This window comes from Sapajus apella, unplaced genomic scaffold, assembly GCF_009761245.1.
Source record: "Sapajus apella isolate SASKATOON/1434 unplaced genomic scaffold, GSC_monkey_1.0 scaffold15, whole genome shotgun sequence".
Classification (NCBI taxonomy): Eukaryota; Metazoa; Chordata; class Mammalia; order Primates; family Cebidae; genus Sapajus; species Sapajus apella.
Window position 1 is genome coordinate 1,422,856 of NW_022436955.1, and position 21,494 is coordinate 1,444,349.

The window sequence follows — 21,494 nt, forward strand, 5'->3', positions numbered from 1 at the left end:
CACTCACTTGCTATCTGGCTGCCATATTTGAGATCTGAAGTCGCTGAGCTCATTGGCTGGCTTATCTGTTGATCGTGTTTCTTCCCGACTAGGCTCTGGGCTCTGCGAAGGCAGGGACCTTGGCCATCTAGTTCACCAGGGTCTTCCTGGCAGGCAGGGCATTCCTGTCACATAGCAGGAGCTTGGTAAATCAATAGTGCATGAGTGGGTGAATGGACAAAGGGAGGGATGGATGGATCGATGGATGGATGGATAAACAGATGACTGAGTCAGTTCTCTGGGCTCTTCACATCAGCTTTCTGTGCCTCTCTGGTGGAGCTCAGGAAGCCCAGGGGCCCCCATGGGAAGGCCATTCATGACTCTTGTCTTCCCCAGGAGTCTTCCTCTCTGACCCCCATGCCCAACCCTCCCCATTGGCCTAACAGCCCTTTTGCCTGCCTGAGCTCGGGGACCTCCAGATCCTCTGGAAGGTCCATCTGCTCTGCCTTTCTGGGCTAAAAGGTTTCTGTGTTCTTAGAGCTGTACCAGTGCAGAGCCTTCTCTCAGGGTGGGCTGCATACTTGGTGTGTGGTGTGGGATGCAGTGTCTGAGGTGGAGACCTTGGAGGGTCTCCTGCTGTGCTTCCTATGGCCAGATCAGTGGCGACAGGTGGAAATACTGCTATCCTCCTTGGTAAAGGGGCTGCAATGAGCCTCCCATAGTCCCCACCACCATCCTGGCCCTTCCCCTCTCCAGGATTCCTCCTAACCAAACTCCTGGACACTGCTCTAGCACTAAAGCTATTATCTGCTGTCATTGGCATGTGCTCAACTAGCCACCACGTCTTTTGAACATTTCCGCCAGACTAAGATCATGTCTTCCCTGTTCAATCTCATACTCCAGTACTCTTGGGAGCCTCTTTTTATTCAATCCGACCCCCATTCTGGTCACTTTCCACTCTTACCTCACATTCCTCTCCCCCCCCATGTGGCCCCCTTAGTCTTCGGGTACCTAGCCTCCTGATTCTCCTTTGGGAACCCCACTGTGGCCACTCTCAGTCCCAGCAGGTCAAGTGAGGCTGACTGTCCTCTCCTCTCATGCTGGGAATGGTCATATGACTCAGTCTGACTAGTCAGTCATTCCACCCACCTTGTCACAACACTGATTGGGTCAGAAATAAATGCAGAATTCTAGCTGGTCCAGTGGGAGTCTGGCCTGGGGGAACACTTGCAATAGAGAAGCTGGGTGCAGGGTCAGGTGGCTGAACGGGTAGTGGCTGTCTTTGCTATGCCATCCAGAACCTACTTGAAAAGGAAAGCTGGAAAATATACAATGTCAGCTCTCTGATGACATTGACATCATTGGAACACCTGGATCTAGCTGTCCCTGAGCTTAGCCCTCTTGGTCTTGTCAGTTTCATGTGCCAACGCCCTTTTCCACTTAGGCCAGTTTAATGTGAACCTCTGCCACATGTAACCCAAAGACAAATACAGCCTGGATCTGTGCCGTCCCACACAGTACTCACTCACTGGCTCTTGAGCATTTGAAATGTGGCCAGCCCAGGCCAGGCATAGTGGCTCACGCATGTAATCCTAGCACTTTGAGAGGTGAGACGGGTGGATCACTTGAGGTCAAGAGATTGAGGTCAGCCTGGCCAACATGGTGAAACCCCGTCTCTACTAAAAATACAAAAATTAGCAGGGCATGGTGGTGGGCACCTGTAATCCCAGCTACTCAGGAGGCTGAGGCGGGAGAATCGCTTGAACTCGGGAGGTGGAGGTTGTAGTGAGCTGAGATTGCACCACTGCACTCCAGCCTGGGTGAAAGAGCAAGACTCTGTCTCAAAAAAAATAAATAAGTTGGGGGTGGGGAGCTGGGGAGAGATAGCATGGGGAGAAATGCCAGATGTAGGTGATGGGGAGGAAGGCAGCAAATCACACTGCCACGTGTGTACCTATGCAACAATTTTGCATGTTCTTCACATGTACCCCAAAACCTAAAATGCAATAAAATAAATAAATGGAAAATAAATAAATAAGATAAAATAAAATAAAATAAAAATGTGACCAGTCTGAATTTGAGAGGGATCATAAGTGTAAAATGCAAAGTAGATTTCAAAGACAATATGAAAACAAAAATGTAAACTATTTTGTTATTAATTTTTAATGTGATCATACTTAGTCTATGTTGGGTTAAATACAAATATATTATTAAAATTAATTTCCACTGTTTCTATTTACTTTTTCAATGCTGCTACTAGAAATATTTAATTTCTGGCTGGCTGCGGTGGCTCATGCCTGTAACCCCAGAACTTTGGGAAGCTGAGGCGGGTGGATTACTTGAGGTCAGGAGTTCAAGACCAGCTTAGCCAACATGGTGAAACCCCATCTCTACCAAAAACACAAAAAAATTAGCCGGGCATGGTGGCATGCATCTAAAATCCCAGCTACTCAGGAGGCTGAGGCAGGAGAATTGCTTGAACCTGGGAGGCAGAGATTGCAGTGAGCTGAAATTGCGCCACTGCACTCCAGCCTGGGTGACACAGTGAGACTCCATCTCATACGATCTCAGGAAAAAAAAAAGTAAGAAAAGGACATTAAATTTCCTATGTGGCTTCTGTCATATTCCTTTGGGGCCGTGCTAGCTTAGATGGCTCATCTGCACAACATCAGGAAACAAGAGATCAGATCCTGCCTGATTGAATGAAGCAGCCTCAGTGGAAGAGAAATAACTCCAGGGAGGCCAAAGAAGAGGCGGGGTGCTGGGGAAGGGGGGCAGAGAAGGACCGGTCTGACCTAGATGGGCGGAGAGGAAGGGGAAGGCATTTCAGGGAGCCCATCACGAGCAAAGGCCCAGGAATGGGACGGAGAGAAGATGGGCCTCAGGAGAACCGAGCGTGGTATGGAGTTGAATTGAGATGGGGCATCAATTTCTCCAGGAAAGCCAGGGATCCTGGGGAAGGTACAGTACAGAGGGACAAATATTCCATTTTCCTTTTAATCACTACAGGTTTTCTGTAGGCATCATTTAAAAATCATTACTTATTTTTATTTTATGTATTTATTTTTAAGATAGAGTCTCACTCTGTTGCCCAGACTGGAGTCGGATTGCTGCAATCTCTGCCTCCCAGATTCAAATGATTCTCCTGTCTCAGCTTCCAGAGTAGCTGGGATCACAGGCGCAGGCAACCACACAGCTAATTTTTGTATTTTTAGTAGACACGGTGTTTCACCATGTTAGCCAGGCTGGTCTTGAACTCCTGGCCTCAAGTGACACACCTGCTCAGCCTCCCAAAGTGCTGGGGTTACAGGCGTAAGCCACCGGGCCCGGCCTTATTTATATTTTAGAGAAAGGTCTTGCTCTGTCACCCAGGCCGGAGTGCAGGGTTCAGTCTTGGCTCTCTGTAGCCTCAAACTCCTGGGCTCTAGAGATCCTGCTGACTCAGCTTCCTGAGTAGCTGGGGCTACAGGTTTGTGCCACCATGCCCTGCTAATTAAAAACAAAACAAACAAACAAAAAAACCCACATTTTTTTGTAGAAACAAGTTCTCACTATGTTGCTGCCCAGGCGGTCTTGAACTCCTGGCCTCAAATGATCCTCCTGCCTTAGCCTCCCAAAGTGTTGAGATTACAAGCGTGAGCCGCTGCTCCTGGCCCTGTGTGCATCGTGAGAGCCCAGAGTGGGTGCAGACGTTTCTCCAGGTTTCCAGAGACAAAGCTAGCCCCTAAAGTCCTGGGACCCAGTGTTGCAAGTCGTATCTGGGGCCCAAGCCCATCCAAGTGGGGCTTCCAAGGAGGGAAATGGGGGCCACAACCCTGGGGCAGGGCAGGCTCCAGCAGCTGCAGCCCTTTCCCACCTGCGTGGAGCCACTCAGAGTTTTGACATTTCCTCTAGAAATTCTTTTATCTTCAAATAGCTCCCCGTTTCCTTCTGGATTTTGATAATGCCTGATGCTGTTTTTTTCTAGGCCTGTTTGTTTTGATCTTTCTCCATGGTTGCTGGGATTCAGATCCTAGAAGACCAAACCATGTCCTTCCTCCTGGGGACCTTAACAGAAGATGTGCCAGCAGGGGCACAGGTGGGTCTGCCCAGGGGAGGTGCCTGGACAGGCAACAGGAGGTCATCACCGGTGGTGCAAGTCAGGTGCCCTGTTCCCCAGCCAGAGACACGGGGGACGGGGGTGAGGGTGGGGGTGGAGGCTGGGGGAGTCATGTTTCCCAAAATGCACTGCTTCTGCAATATGAAAGAGAAAAGAGCCATAACAATTACTTTTCATTCTAAAAAAAGAACATTACTGATGTCTCCTTTGTTCTCCAAAGGTTTCAGCAGATATATAGAGCAAGTTTCTTTGTTTATCAAGTTCCTCATCAAAATGACAGAGTCTGACGCAATGTTTTTCTAGGTCAGGCAGTCTGAAAAAGATTCCAAGTTGCTGAACTCAACGCCTTCACCTGCCCTCAGCTCCCTGGGGAACCTTCCCTGACCTGCAGCCTGGGTCAGCTGCCCTGTCTGCACCAGAGCCCTTGGCATGGTGTGTGTGTGTGTGTGTGTGTGTGTGTGTGTGTGTGCACCAGAGCCCTTGGCATGGTGTGTGTGTGTGTGTGTGTGTGTGTGTGTGTGTGTGAGAGAGAGAGAGAGAGAGAGAGAGAGAGAGAGGGAGAGGAGAGTCTTAGGCTACACGTGTCCCCACTAGACCCCACACTCATGTTGGCTAGGCCTACTAGGACTCTTCATTCCCCACTGATCTCGGTGCCTGCTTCCTTATAGGAACTTTTTTTGTTTTTGAGACAGGGTCTTGCTCTGTCACCCCGGCTGGAGTGCAGTGGCTCAATCATGGCTCACTGCAGCCTCGACCTTCTAGGCTCAAATGATCCTCCCACCTCAGCCTCCCAAGTAGCTGGGACTTCAGGCCTGCACCACCATGCCTGGATAACTTTTGTATTCTTTGTAGAGACAGAGTCTCACTCTGTTGCCCAGGATGGCCTCGAATTTCTGGGCTCAAGTGATCCACCTGCCTTGGCCTCCCAAAGTGCTGGGATTACAGGCATGAGTCACTGAGGCTGGCCTCCTTGTAGGAAGTATTTATTAATTGAAAGAACAAATGAATGAATCACCCAATAAATCCCCAATTCAGGGTGTTTCCCCCATATATTCACAGCACCCCAACTAGAGCCCTCAGTACTTGTGCTGAAGTCCTCAAGATTACATTTTGGGGGATCTTAATCTCTCCTGGTTAATGTCTGCCTATGGAAGAGAAAGACGTTCCCCTTGCCACCTGCCCAGTTCTTCAACTGACCTCTTGGCCGTCAGATTGAGTGGCCACCCTGTGCCAGCCCCAGAGGCCCCACGTGGGTCTGGGGGCAGGACTGTGTGTTTTTGTGAAGTTCCCAGGTGTCTCTGGAGTGTTCAGGAACCATATTTACAAGTGAGCCAAATGGACTGAATGTTCAGGTCCCCATCCTCTGAGAACTGTTGGTGGGAAACTGAGGTAAGGGATTTGGAAACATTCAGAAAAGAGGAAAAGGGTCTGAGTGAGAGTGAGTGCAGATCCTCGGGAGCAGAGGGTCCTTTTTTAAGCTATCTGTGCACACCTCAGGAGGCAGGAGTGGTGAGCTGCAAGGTTCTTCATCAAAACTCTTCAAGGCATTAGTGCCATGTGGGTGGGAGAGGTGAGGACAGGAAGCCTTAGACTTCTGCTGGCTTATGGGCAGATCACCTAAGGTCAGGAGTTTGAGATCAGCCTGGCCAACATGGTGAAACCTCATCTTTACAAAAAATACAAACATTAGCTGATCATGGTGGCACATGCCTGTAGTCTCAGTTACTTGGGAGGCTGAGGCAGGAGGATCGCTTAAGCCCCAGAGGTGGAGGTTTCAGTGAGCTGAGATCACACCACTGCACTCCAGCTTGGGCAAAAAAAAAAAAAAATACATAAAATAAAAAGAATTCTGCTGCCTTAGAATCTTTCTTGGTCCCAATAAAGACAGCTGGGAATAGCTGGCCTGTCCCAGATGAGACAGGAGGGCAGAAAGGCAAGGGCATTGAGGGAAAGGCCCAGCTTTGACTGGGGGACAGGTGGCACCTGCCTGGAAGACCACAACTAGGGCTTGATTGGACAGAGAGGACCGGACTTTGGCGGTGATGGCTTGGCCACAACAGGGATGTGGCATCTCTGAGGGGTGGGCTCTCACAGAGGGTATGAGGGGAGGCTGGTGGGGATGGGTGTGTGCCAGTGTCTATGTCTGGGGGTGTGTAGAAGTGTGTGTTTGTGTCTCTGGAAGTGCGAACACGTGTGAGTGTCTAAAGTGTTTTTGTACATTGCACATGTATGATTAAGTGTGCAAGTGTATATGGTGGTTCAGAGATAGATGTCTGTCTATGGGGGTGAGGGCAACGGGCTGGGTGAGTGTGTGTGAGGGCATTTTCATGCAACTGGGCTAGTCACTGTGGGTTTTGTGTGTGTGTATGTGTGTGTATATATGTGTGTACGTGTGTATGTGTGTATATGTGTGTATGTCTCTGTGCACGTGTATGCATGCGTGTATGTGTGTATATGTGTGTGCACGTGTATGCATGCATGTATGTGTGTATATGTGTGTGCATGTGTGTGTGTGTGTGTATGTGTGTGTGTGGTGCGTGTGAGGAGCAATAAGGATGGGGCAAAGAACCGCTATGAATTTGGGATTGAGCTGTTCAGAGCTTTACTCCTGGTAGACTTGTGGAAGGTTCTAGACTTGGGGGCAGGAGACCCATGTTTAAATATCACCTTTGTCACTTTTTAGCACATGGCCTCAATGGTTTCTCCCCTCTCCATGCCTCAGTTTCCTCATCTATAAAATGGGCATCATTACCCTTCCTGGGGCTGACTCTTGGAAGATGCTGGGAAACCTGGTGGCTCAGTTCACCATGGAGAAAGGGAATGAGAAGGAGGCTCCTGCTCTTCTGTGCTCTTGAAATTTCTTACCATGAGCATGAGTTATTTTTATAATAAAAAAGAAGCTGGAAAAAGGTGTCGACGTCCTGAACCCCTGGCCACATTTCTCAGCCTGGCTGGGGAGATGCTTGTGGTTCTGGAGAGAAAGGACCATGGTGGCCACAGTCAGGACTTGAGATTGTTTGCCAGGGGACAGGGCATGAGGCTGAGCAGGCTTTGGGTGGCCTCCCCCTCCCCAGGATCCACTTCGAATGTCGCTGCCTAACTTTGAGAAGACAGGGATGCTGCTTCCGGGAGGCCTCGGGGCTTGTATACCTGACCAAGGAGAATGGAACCCCATCCAGTGCCTGGGCAAACAGGACAAAATCACCTGCAGATATAGCTCCTGCCAGAAATGAGAGCTAAATCAAATGGAAACTTTGCTTTCACAACTTGTTTCCTTTTTCTTTTTATTTATTGATTTTTAATTCTCCCATGGCCCCGATGAATCACAAAAAGTGGTTATCAGAGATTTCCTCTGATTACCTTGCCTCTGGGGAGGGAGGCAAAGGCTTTCGCTTTCCTTTTTATAACTTTCATAATAAGTTTTGGCTTTTCTAACCTTGTATATCTGTTTTTCCTGTTTCTGCCCCCACTTCCTCCTCCTACAGGCATCAGGTCTCTGGCCAGAGATCCTGCCTTTTGGGGTTTTCTTCTTTGAATCTCAGTGTATTAAAAGGAAACCCAAACTGCAGTCGATCTTATATAATTTTAAAAAAATACTGAAGTGCTGGATTTCAAGACTTTTCTATTTTTTACAGTGCATGTGTGTATATATATCTGCCCCACAGGGATTGTCTTTGCATAATTTAACTTTCAAAAGGTGCGAAGTAAGAATAAACAGACAAACACCTTCCTTTGACCCCTGACTCCCGCCTCCTTCCCCAGAGGCAAGCCCCATGGTGCTGGTTCCCCTGTAGCCCTCCAGGAATTTTCTGGATATATAAGCTGATGCATACAGGCGTTCCCCGCCATCACTTCTCCTGAAACTGTCATCTTCTATGCACACTGGCCTTGTTCTCTTTCTTCCTCCATTTAACAATGTATCTTGGTGGTGGTTTGCAAGAGCACAGGAATGCCCATGAAATCTGGTTATTTTACAGAAGGGGAAACTGAGGCCCAGAGAGGTCTAGAATCCAGTGTTGAATCCCAGTTCAGAGCTCCTTCTTCAAGTTGAAGGTGGAATCGGTAGGGAAAAACTTTTCCTGCTCAGACACATCCTTTTACAAGGCTCCTTCACTGAGTGAAATGGAACTTAGGCGAAGATTTATTTGTTTGTCTTAGACGCCTCAGATTCTCGGAAGGAATACAGGAAACCAGCGCCCGCTCCCTTAGATGGCTGCCTTCCAGCCCAAACAGGGGTCCGGTCTGTTGAGCTCCTTCCAGCTCTGCCACAATAACTGTGTGGCCTCGTGTGGGTCACCTCCCCTCTTTACATCTCCCAGCTGGGATTTGTTGCTCTCTCTTCTGGCTTCCCGCAACATGGTTTATAACCATTTCAACCAAACCCCCCACTTCCTTTTCTCACCCTTAAATCATCTGTAGTTAATTGAGCATTTATGATGTCCAGAGCTGTGTCCAGCACTTTTCATGTGTTGAAGTCTCAAAACAATATTGAGAGGTAGGGAGAATTTTTTTTTTTTATGAATAAGGAAACTGAGGCTGGCTCATGCTTGTAATCCCAGCACTTTGGGAGGCCAAGGGGTGCAGATTACTTGAAGTCAAGAGTTTGAGACCATCCTGGGCAACACGGTAAGACCTTGTCTCACACAAAACAAAACAAAACAAACATATACACGCACTCCTGAGGCTTAAAGAGGTAAAAGAACTTCCCCTTTCCTTTTAAATCACACTGTTAGTTTGTGTCGAAGGCAGAAATCATACCAGGCCAGCTCTGCCAACTGCAGAGTTCCTGATGTAACCTATTGCTCCTTTGCACGTAGGTATTGAAGTGTGAGCTTAGGCATCCCAAAGAGGTTGGGCCCAGAGACGGAAGGCAGATTGCCCAAAGACACACAGCTACTGGGGCTGAGCGGGAAGTGGAAGACATTTTAGGCTTTTTGGTTATTTATCATGTGCTGGATGCTGGTGGCATGGAGATGGATAGAGCACCTGCTGTTTGCTCCCAAGTTGCTCAGGGGATCTTCTCATCTGTACAGCGGTCTGAGTCAGGTATTGACCAGTATTTACCAGGCTTAGACCATTGCTCCCTCCAGAGTGTTGAGCTTTAGCTAGGTGCCAGGCACTGTGCAGTCTGCACGTGTATGCTTCACAGTGACCTAAGGAAACAGGTACCCTTGTCCCATTTTACAGATGAGGAAACTGAGGCTTGGAGAGATGAAGGAGCAGCAACCCTCGCACCAGATCTCTGGTCTGACCCAGCCTATCATCCTTGTTATCCCACAGCTCTGTCTCCTTGGCTTGGGGACTGCAGGGCACTGTGAATGAGTGTGGGGGAAGGTAGTGTATAAATAATACTTACAATTATTATTATCAATGGGGTATTGGCACTGGAGGGTCCTCCTCAGGCCTGGGCAGGAAGAGTGGATGTCTGGACAGAGGCCCTTTCTTGGCCTTTCATCACCCAAAACAGAGCAGCTGAACTCCTTCCTCAGACAGGAAGGTGACTCAGATATTCCTCCAGGAAAGTCCAAGTCCAACCTGGGATCCCAGAAAGTCCCGCTGGCCCTCCCGGCAGCTCCCTGGTTTCTCTCCACAGCACGGTCAGAGAGGGAAGGTCCCAGGTGATTTCTCTGGCAGGAAGACCCAGAGCTTTCAGCAGCTGAGGAACAATCAGAAAATATTTTTTAAAAATCTCAGTCCTGGGATCCCTAGATATGGGGAAACTGAGGCCAGAGAGAGGCAGTGGTTTATCCAAAGTCGTACAGAAAGTCAGAGGGGGAGGCCAGTCCTGTCTGGAACACAGAATGGCACTGGCCAAGGCTGCTGTGTGCCTGAGGCTGAGGACACTCCTGAGGCCCAGGGCCTGCCGGGAAGTGCTCCTGGCTCAGTGGGGAGCGAGGCCCTGGCTGGGTGAAGGCTGCATGGCACGTCCACTCTGTGCTGGAAGTGGCTGCCCAGTAGCTCAGAGGAGGACACACATGCTGGTGTGTGTGCACGTGGTGGGGACATATCAGGGCTCTCGACTGGAAAGATGCATTTTGCTGGATGAAGGGAGGAAGAGCATTCCTGTAGGAGGGAACAGCATGAGCTGAGGCTCAGAGGTGGGCGCTTTGCCCAGGGACTGTGAGGATCAGTGGGATGTATGAGCTGAGAACATGGAGGTTGGCATCAGGATTCTGTGGAATCCTGGCTCTATCACTTACACCTGTGCACTTTGGCAAGCATTTTAACCTCGTGGTGCCTCAGCTTCCTTCTCTGTTTTTTGTTTATTTGTTTTTGAGACAGAGTCTCGCTCTGTCACCCAGGCTGGAGACTCAATGGCGTGGTCTTGACTCATTGCAACCTCCACCTCCACCTCCCAGGCTCAAGCAATTCTCGTGTCTCAGCCTCTTGAGTAGCTGGGACTACAGGCAGGTGCCACCATGCCCGGCTAAATTGTTTGTATGTTTTGTAGAGACGGGTTTTCGCCATGTTGGCCAGGCTGGTCTTGAACTCCTGACCTCCAGCAATCCACTGGCCTTGGCCTCCCAAAGTGCTGGATTTATAGGCCTGAGCCACTGTGCCCAGTCTCAGTTTCCTTCTCTGTAAAATGGAGAGAAAAAGAGTACCTACCTCAAAAGATTTTTGTGATAATTAAATAAACGAATCAACATAAAAGACCTAAAGAGAGAAAGGCATGTAGTTATTGATTGCTATTTCAAACATTGTATTTGAGCTCAGGGGGAGCTTCGTGTGGTCCAGGACTAGATGTGGAGTCTCCTTCCATGCTCTTACCTCTGCTCGGTTCCATCTTGCTGTTTTGGGGCTCCAAGAAACCCTCCCTGCAACCTCACCCAGTGTTGAAGACCCCTGAAGGGTGGTGTTGTTAGAAACAAAAATGCTCATTCCTCGGTGCCGCAAAGTAGCAGCACTCGAACATAAATTTAATTTTCTCAGCAAGGCAATTTTTGCTTTTATAGAACGGTGCATCTCATAAATGGAACAATGGCAGAGCACACTTGGACACGTGGGGGGTTCTTATTCCTGACACAGGTAGCCCCTACTGCTGTGTCGTTCCCCTATTGGCTAGGGTTCGACCGCATAGTGTAAGCTAATTCCGATTAGCTATTTTAAAGAGAGCAGGGATATAAGCCCGAGAGACAGGATGGGTAGTTTGGTGGGAAGGGCAGTTACAGAACAGGTGACTCAGGACGATCCAGGACAGAGCAAGCGATGAAGGGAACAGGTGTAAACTACTGATGAGAGCCGGCGGGAAAGTTATTTGCTGAAACTAGAGGCCAGGAGGTGAAGAGAACGAGGAAGTTAAACTTTAAAATGGGGAATCAAAGAATAAGAAAGCTGAACATACTGACTTACTGATTTTCCAAGAGAAAATTGGAGCTCACTCTAACAGTATGCAGAAGGGGCAATCTGGGAAAAGGGCTTGTGGAGCTTTGGGAAAATTCCCAGCTTCGGGATTGGGATCCAAACCTAGAGGTTAGGACAAGAGGAAAGAAGATTCTCTAGGAAGGTGGGAGTCAAGGAAGGGGGGCTGTCCCAGATGGAGCAGAGAGACACCCCTACACCCTCCAGGGGCCCTCTTGCCTCAGTGCTCTGGAAGGACAGGTCCTCTGGAGAGGGAGATGGCGAATTTACAGGCATTTGTAACACAGAAAGAATGTGCCTGGGCCTCTCAGGCAGGGACACAGAATGCCCAGAAACAGGGAATAGCAGCGGAGGGCAGAGTGGCACTGGGGGATCCTTGAGCAGCTCAGCCTCCTGCCCTGGTCTGAGACTCCTCTGTCCCTCTGACACAGAACCTACTGCTTCTTGCGGCTGGCGCTCTGCCATCTTTGTGACCCAGCTGCTCTCTGGGTCTGCATCTTTTTCTCTGGTGGCTGCTGCTACATTCTCCTTAGGTCAGCCCTGGCTCCCACTTCCTCACATCCTTCCCTGTGGATGGCTCCAGTTTCTGCTTTCCCCATGTCAGAAGCACAGCGGGGGTCGGGCGAGGTGGCTCACACTTGTAATGTCAGAAGCACTTTGGGAGGCCGAGGAGGGCAGATTCACCCAAGGTCAGGAGTGTGAGACTGGCCTGGACAACTGGCGAAACCCCGTCTCTACTACAAATGCAAAAATTTGCTGGGCATGATAGTGGGTGCCTTTAATTCCAGCTAGTCAATAGGCTGAGGCAGAAAAATTGCTTGAACCAGGAAGGTGAAGTTTGCAGTGAGCCGAGACTGGGCCACTGCACTCCAGCCTAGGTAACAGAGCAAGACTCTGTTTTGAAAAAAAAGAAAAGTATTTACAATTGTAAATAGTGCTGCAATAAACATATGTGTGCATGTGTCTTCACAGTAGAATGATTTATAATCCTTTGGGTATATTCCCAGTTGATAAACTGGATAAAGAAAATGTGGCATATACACACCATGGAATACTATGCAACCATAAAAAAGAATGGATCATGTTCTTTTCAGGGACATGGATGAAGCTGGAAGCCATCATTCTCGGTAAACTAACACAGGAACAGAAAACCAAACACCACATGTTCTCACTCAGAAGTGGAGTTGAACAATGACAACACTTGGACACAGGGAGGGGAGCATCACACACTGAGGCCTGTCAGGGGGTGGGGATCAAGGGGAGGGAGAGCATTAGGACAAATACCTAATGCATGTGGGGCTTAAAACCTAGATGACACAGGTTGATAGTGCAGCAAACCACCATAGCACATGTATTCCTATGTAACAAACCTGCACATTCTGCGCATGTAACCTGGAACTTAAAGTAAAAAAAAAAAAAAAAGAAGCAGCACAGCAGGGGTGAGTTAGAGGGGCTGGCAACTCTAACACATTCTTCCAGAGGAGTGCCTTCCCAATGATTATCTTTTCAACCAATTAATGACTTAATATCTAATTTATTTATGTAATATAACACTAGAGGTAAAAGCCAGTGCAATAAGTCAAGAAAAAGAAATAAAAGTCATAGGATTGGGGGAAAAACAAAAATTCATTATTATTATTATTATTATTATTATTTGAGACAGGGTCTTTTCTGTCACCTGGCATGGAGTGCAGTGGTGCAGTCATGGCTCACCACAGCCTCAAACTTCTGGGCTCAACCAATCCTCCTGCCTCAGCCACTGAAGTACGTGGGACTACAGGCTGATCTTGAACTCCTGGGCTCAAGAGTTCCTCCCGCCTTGGCCTCCCAAAATGCTGGGATTACAGGGGCAAGCCACCACACTCAGATCTAAGCTATTATTATTTACACAACATGATTAGGTACAGAGAAATTTCCAATAAGTCTTCAGACAAGCTATTGGAATCAAGTGAATTTCTGCAGAAGTTGATCTTAGTTGGAAAAGAAAGAAAAAGAAACAAAAATAAGTGAATTTGGAATGCCTGCTGCATCCAAGGTTAATCTTTCTCACAAGTTAATTATATTTGGTCGGATGCAGTGGCTCTTGCCTGTAGTCCCAGCACTTTGGGAGGCTGAGGTGGGTGGATCATGATGTCAGGAGTTCGAGACCAGCCTGACCAAGATGGTGAAACCTTGTCTCTACTAAAATTACAAAAATTAGCCAGGTGTGGTGGCATGCACCTATAATCCCAGCTACTCGGGGGCCTGAGGCAGAGAATTGCTTAAACCCGGGAGGCGGAGGTTGCAGTGAGCCACGATCACACCAATGCACCCCAGCTTGGATGACAGAGTGAGACTCCATCTCAAAAAAAAAAAAGTGTTAATTACATTTTTATAAATAAGGAGCATACATAGACATTTATATTTAAAAATGAAACAAACATTTGAACTAAAAACTTAAAGTGCTCTGTAATAGAATAAATGATGAAAAATCTAGAAATAGACTCTTTTCACAAGATGGCACCAAAGGCAAAGAAGGAAGCTCATACCCCTCCTACAACTGAAGCCAAATTGAAGCCTTTGAAGGCCAAGAAGGCAGTGCTGAAAGGTGTCCACAGCCACAAAACAAAAGAAGATCCCCACGTTACCCACCTTCCTGTGGCCCAAGATGCTGTGACTCCGGAGGCAGCCTAAATATCCTCGGAAGAGCACCTCCAGGAGAAACAAGCTGGACCACTATGCTGTCATCAAGTTTCTACTGACTACTAAATCTGCCACGAAGAAGACAGAAGACAAGAACACACTTGTGTTCATTGTGGATGTTAAAGCCAACAAGCACCAGATCAAACAGGCCATGAAGAAGCTCTGTGACACTGATGTGGCCAAGGTCAACACTCTGATTAGGCATGATGGGTAGAAGAAGGCATATGTTTGACTGGCTCCTAATTACGATGCTTTGGATATTGCCGACAAAGTTGGCTTAAAGACATGTATCCAAAATATATAGAATACTTACACACGTGCCACCGCACCTGGCCAATACGTTCTTTCAATGTTTAGATTTCCTTAATGGTATCTTGTAAAGTTTTTAATTTTGATGAAATACAAGTTATCAATTTTTAAAATTCTATGGATTGTGCTTTTGCTGTCACATCTAAGAAATCTTTGCCTAACCCAAGGTCACAACAATTCTCTTCTAAACATTTTATGGTTTTAACTCTAGTTCTCTGATCGAGTTTTAGTTTAATTTTGCCTATGGTGTGATATAGGGATCTAACTTTATTCTTAAGCACATGGATATTCATTGTTCCAGCATCATTTGTTAAAAAGACTATTCTTTTTCTTCTGCATTGCCTTAGCTTCTTTGTTGAAAATCAATTGACATCAATATTAAGGGTGTATTTCTGGGCTTCCACTTCTGTTCCATTGATCTGTATGTCTATCCTTATTCAATGCCACATTTTTTTGACCACTGTAGATCTACAGTAAGTTTTGAAATTGGGAAATTATGTCTTCTAACTTTGTTATTCTTTTTCAAGATTGTTTTTGCTATTCTAGGCCTTTTGTCTTTTAGTATACATTTTAGAAAGAGCTAGTCAATTTTTGCAAAAAGAAAAAAGTCTGCTTGGATTTTGAGAAGGATTGAATTGGCTCTGTAGGTCAAATAGAGGAGAAATTCCTTATTAATAACGAGTCTTCTGATTCATAGACAGAGAATGTCTATTTATTTAGACCTTCTTTAATTTCTCTCAGCAAAGATTTGTAATTTTCAGTATAAAAATATTTCAAGTCTGTTAAATTTATTCCAAAGTTTTTTGGTTTATTTGTTTGTTTTTTGAGGCAGAGTCTCGCTCTGTCACCCAGGCTGGAAGTGTAGTGGCACGATCTCGGCTCATTGCAACCTCTGCCTCCCGGGTTCAAGCGATTCTCGTGCCTCAGCCTCCCGAGTAGCTGGGATTACAGGTATGCACCACCACGTGTGGCTGATTTTTGTATTTTTAGTAGAGGTGGGGTTTCACCATGTTGGCCAGATGGTCTCAAACTCTTGACCTCAAGTGATCTGCCTGCCTCGGCCTCCCAAAGTGCTGGGATTACAAGCATGAGCCACCACACCCGGCCCCAAAATATTTTATACTTTTGATGTTATTGTGAATAGAGTTGTTTTCATAATTGTATTTTTGACTGTTCATGAGTAGTATATATAAATACAATTGATTTTTTCATGTCGATCTTCTATCCTGCAACCACGTTCTATTTCTTTTTTTTTTTGAAGTAGAGTCTCCTCTGTCACCCAGGCTGGTGTGCAGTAATGTAATCTCAACTCACTGCAACCTCTGCCTCCGGGGTTAAAGTGATTCTCCTGCCTCAGCCTCCTGAGTAGCTGGGATTACAGGTGTCCACCACCATACCCGACTCATTATTTTTAGTAAAGATGGGACTTCACCATGCTGGTCAGGCTGGTCTCAAACTCCTGACCTCAAGTGATTTCCCGGCCTTGGCCTCCCAAAGTGCTGGGATTACAGGCATGAGCCACCATGCCCGGCCCACCTTCATTGTTTAGTAGGTTTGTTTGTAGTTCTTTCAGGATTTTCTATGTATAAGATGACATCATCCGTAAATGGGAAAAGTTCTTCCTTTCTGACCTGCTTGCCTTTTTTTGCCTAATTGCCTGGTTAGAACCTCCGATAACACGTTGAATAGAAATGATCAATAAGACATTCTCATTTTATTCCTGATTGAAGGGGAAAATCATTCAGTCTTTTACCACTAAGACTGATGGTAGTAGTTTTTCACAGATGCATTTTTATCAGCTTGAGGTCGCTTCTATTCCTAGTTTTAGAGGGTTTTTTTTTGTTTGTTTTTTTGTTTGTTTTTTTTTTAAATCATGAAAGGTGTCGGAGACAGAATCTTGCTCTGTCGTCCAGGCTGGAGCGCAGTGGCACAATCTCCACTTCCGGGTTCAAGCGATTCTCCTGACCTCAGGTGATGCAGCTGCCTCAGCCTCACAAAGTGTTGGGATTACAGGTGTGAACCACTGCGCCCTGCCCTGATTTTATTAATTTGTATCTTCTCTCTTTTATTTGTGGTAAGTCTAGTTAAAGGTTTGCCAGTTTTGTTGGTATTGTCAGAAAACCAACCTTTGGTTTCATCAGTTTTCCCTATTGATTTTCTATTCTCTATTCCATTTATTTCCATTTTAATCTAAATGATTTCATTCCTTCAGCTTCCTTTGGGTTTATTTTGCTCTTTTTTAAAAAAAAATTTTTTTTGAGATGGAGTCTCACTCTGTCGCCCAGGCTGGAGTGCAGTGAGGCGATCTCAGCTCACTACAACCTCTGCCTCCGGGATTCAAGCAATTCTCCTGCCTCAGCCTCCCAAGAAGCTGGGACTACAGGCGTGTGCCACTACACCCGGTAATATTTTATTTTTAGTAGAGACAGGGTTTTACCATATTGGCTAGGCTGGTCTTGAACTCCTGACCTCAGGTGATCTGCTCACCTTGGTCTCCCAATGTGCTGGGATTATAGGTGTGAGCCACTGCGCCCTGTGGCTCTTTTTAAAAATTAATTTCTTAAGGTAGAATGTTAGATTATTGATTTGAAGTCTTTCTCTCCCCAGCCCCCCCTTTTTTTTTCCGAGACAGAGTTTTGCTCTTGTTGCTCAGGCAGGAGTGCTGTGGTGCGATCTTGGCTCACTGCAACCTCCGCCTCCTGGGTTCAAGCGATTCTCTTGCCTCAGCCTCATGAGTAGCTGGGATTACAGATGCCTGCCACCACGCTCAGCTAATTGTTGTACTTTTGGTAGAGACGGAGTTTCGCGATGTTGGCCAGGCTGGTCTCGGATTCCTGACCTGAGGTGACCCGCCCACCTCGGCCTCCCAAAGCGCTGGGATTATAAGCGTGAGCCACCGCGGCTGGCTGCCTTTCCCTCTCTTAATATAGACATTATGAGGAAGCTGCATCTGTATCCTGCAAGTTGTGGTGTGCTGTGTTTTTGTTTCATTTATCTCGTCTCTAATTTTCCCTATGATTTCTTTTTACCCACTAGCTATTTAGGATTTTGTTGTTTGTTTTTCACATATTTGTGGATTTCTAAAATGTCCTTCTGTTATTTCTTTCCATTGTGGTTGGAAAACATGCTTTGGATGATTTCAATCCTTTAAGATTTATTGAGGCTTGTTTTATGGCTTAACATATGGTATATCCTGAAGAATTTTTCATGCACCTTTCAGTAGAATATGTCCCATAGATGTCTGTAAGATATACTTTTTTTTTTTTTTTTTTTTTTTGAGATAGGGTCTTGCTCTGTTGCCCAGGCTGGAGCGTGGAGTGCAGTGACAAGGTCATAGCTCATTGCAGCCTCGACTGCTTGGGCTCAAGCAATCCTCCCACTTCAGCACCCCAAATAACTGCAACTACAGGCACACATCCCCATGTCTGGCTAATTTTAAAACTCTTAGTAGAGATAGGGTCTCACTGTGTTGTCCAGGTTGGTCTCAAACTCCTGAGCTGATGCGATCCTTTGGCCTTGACCTCCCAAAGTATTGGACTTGAGCCACTAAGCCTAACAGATCTAGTTATTAATGTGTTCAAGTCTTCTATTATTGATCTAGCTAGTTCTATTCATTATTGGGTATTGAGGTCTCCAACAATTATTGTTTTCTTTCTTTTTTTTTTTTTGAGACAAAGTCTCCCTCTGTTACCCAGGCTGGAGTTCAGTGGTGTAATCTAGGCTCACTGTAACTCCGCCTCTCAGGTTCAAGCAATTCTCCTGTCTCAGCCTCTTGAGTAGATGGAATCATAGGTGCCCGTTGTTGGCCAGGCTGGTCTTGAACTCCTGACTTCAGGTGATCCACCCACCTTGGCCTCCCAAAGTGCTGGGATTGCAAGCGTGAGCCACCATGCCCAGCCAACAGCTGTTAATCTTATTGAGGATCCTTTGTCTGTGATGACTGGGTTTTCTCTTGCTGCTCTCAAGATTGTCTCTTTAGCTGTCTTTCTAAGGTTTTACAATGATGTGTCTAGGTGATGATCTCTTTGAGTTTATCTTACTTGAAGTTCATTGAGATTCTTTTTTTTTTTCCTAACCTGACTTTACATCAAGAGATTTTGAAATGTGAGGATTAATGTTACTCATTAAGTTTGGAAAGCTTCCAGCCACTGTCTTTTCAAAATTTTTTCTGCTGTTTTCTCTTTTCTCCTTCTGGGACTCCCACAACACATATGTTGGTATGCTTGATAGCATAACACAAGTCTCTGAGGCTCTGTTCACATTTTTCATTCCCTGCCCTCTACCATTTTACTGACTGGATAGTCTTTCTTTCTTTCTTTCTTTCTTTTTTTTTCTTTTTCTCCTGAGACGGAATCTCCCTGTGTTGCCCAGACTGGAACGCAGTGGTACAAGCTTGGCTCACTGCAACCTCCACCTCTGGGATTCAAGCGATTCTCCACTTCAGCCTCTGAGTAGCTGGGATTACAGGCTTGCACCACCATGCCCAGCTATTTTTTGTGTGTTTTTAGTAGAGATGGGGTTTCACCACATTGACCAGACTGGTCTTGAACTCCTGACCTCAGGTGATGTGCCTGCCTTGGCCTCCCAAGGTGCTGGGATTACAGGTATGAGCCACTGTGCCTGGCCAAGACTGGATAATCTTAACTAACCTATCTTCAAGTTCACAAATTCTTCCTTCTGGCAGCTCAAAGCTGCTTTGGAGCCCTTCCAGTAATTTTTTTTTTTTAATTTCAGTTATATTTTTCAACTCCAGGCTTTGTTTGTTTCTTTTACAATTTCTTTATTGGTCTCTTTATTGGTGTTCTCTATTGGTGAGACATTGTTTGTATAATTTAATTCTTTAGACATGATTTCATTTTATTCATTGAACGTATTTATGAGAGTTGATTTAAAGGTGTTATCTCAGAGTCCAGTGTTTGGACTTCCACGGAGGACAGCTTCTATTGACTACTCTCCCTCACCCAATGTATGGGTCATATGTGCCCATTTTTTGGCGTGTCTCCAAAATTTTTAAATTAAAAACTGGGAATTTGTCAAGCAGGGTCCCATGGAAATTAAAAACAAATAAAATGATATGACATGAAAACTCTGGTAATCAGATCCCACCTTCCCAGATACTTGTTATGAACTGAATGTTTGTGTCTCCAAAAATCCACGTTGAAACCCTAAGCCCCGGTGTGGCTGTATTTGGTGACGGAGCCTCTAAGGAAGTAACTGAGGTTAAACAGGTCATAAGTGTGGGGCCTTGATCTGACAGGATTATATCCTCATCGGGAAGAGATGCCAGACGGCTCAATCTGTTAGTGTTAGATACACTCGCATTGTTGTGTGAGTATTATCTAGAACATTTTGATTTTGCAAAATGAAACTCTATGCCCATAAGCAGCTCCCCATTCCCTCATCCCCCACAGCCTTTACAGCCACCATTGTACTTTCCATCTCTGTGAATTTGGCTACTCTAGTTGCATCACATGAGGGGAATTATACAGTATTTGCCCTTTTGAGACTGGCTTATTTTACTTGACATAATGTTCTTGAGGTCATCCATGTTGTGGTATGTGTCGGAATTTCCTTCCTTTTTTTTTTTTGAGATGGAGTTTCACTCTTCTTACCCAGACTGGAGTGCAATGGCGCGATCTCGGCTCACTGCAACCTCCGCCTCTTGGGTTCAAGCAATTCTGCCTCAGCCTCCCAAGTAGCTGGGACTACAGGCTGCACCACCATGCCCAGCCAAGCTTTTATTTTTAGTAGAGATGGGGTTTCACTATGTTGACCAGGATGGTCTTGATCTCTTGACCTCATGATCCACCCGCCTCGGCCTCCCAAAGTGCCAGGATTATAGGCGTGAGCCATTGCGCCCAGCCTTTTCCTTCCTTTTTAATGAATAGTATTCCATTTGTGTATATGCCACATCTGGTTTATGCATTCATCTGTGGATGGACACTTGGGTTGCTTCAACCTCTTGACTGTTTTGAAAAATGATACAGTGAGCATGAATGTGCAGATATCTGTTCAAGATCCTGCTTTCAATTCTTTTGGATATATATCCAAAAAAGGAATGTCTGGATCACATAGTAATTCCACTTTTAATTTTTCAGGAACCACCATACTGTTTTCCGTAGTGGCTATATCATTTTATATTCCTATCAACAGTGAACAAGAGTTCCAATCCCACATTCTTGCCATCCCTTGTTATTTTCTGTCTTTTTTTTTAATTAGTCATCCTAATGGGTATGGGTTGATATTTTTCTTGATTTGTAGTTTCCTAATGATTAATGATGTTAAATGCTTTTTCATCTTGGCCGTTTGCATATCTTTTATGAGAAAATACCTATTCAAGTCCTTTGCTCATTTTAAAATTGGGTTATTTCTCTTTTTCTTATTGTGTTGTAGAAGTTTCTCATATATATAAAAATATATAAATATATATATATACATACATACATATATAAAAATATACATAATATATGTATGTATATATATATATATATTTTTTTTTTTTGAGACAGGGTCTCACTCTGTCACCCAGGCTGGAGTGCAGTGTCCGATCTCAGCTTACCACTGCATCCACCTCCTGGATTTAAGCGATTCTCCTGCCTCAGTCTCCCAAGTAGCTGGGATTACAGGCACCACAATACCTGCTTAATTTTTTGTATTTTTAGTAGAGATGGGGGTTCACCATGTTGGCTAGGCTGGTCTCAAACTCCTGACTTCAAGTTAACCACCCGCAATTGGTCTCCCGAAGTTTTGGGATTACAGGCGTGAGCCACTGCACTCGGCCGAGTTCCTCATATATTTTGGATATGTAATTGCAAATATAGTCTCTCATTCTGTAGGTTGTCTTTTCACTCTTGATTGTGTCATTTGATGCATGGAAGTTTTAGATTTTGATGTAGTTTAATTGATCTATTTTTACTTTTGTTGCCTGTGTTTTTGGTATGATATCCAGAAGATCCTTGCCAACACTGATGTCATGAAGCTTTCCTATATGTTTTCATCTAAAAGTTTTATAGTTTATTTTTTACATTTAGGTTTTTGATCCATTTTGAGTTAATTTTTGTAT

The 21,494-nt window shown here is 45.6% G+C and overlaps 1 pseudogene; it reads left to right on the forward strand.

Moving 5' to 3' along the window:
• The first annotated feature begins 13,936 nt into the window (after nt 1-13,936).
• Nucleotides 13,937-14,426, forward strand: LOC116555822 (annotated as a pseudogene).
• Nucleotides 14,427-21,494: the final 7,068 nt, after the last annotated feature.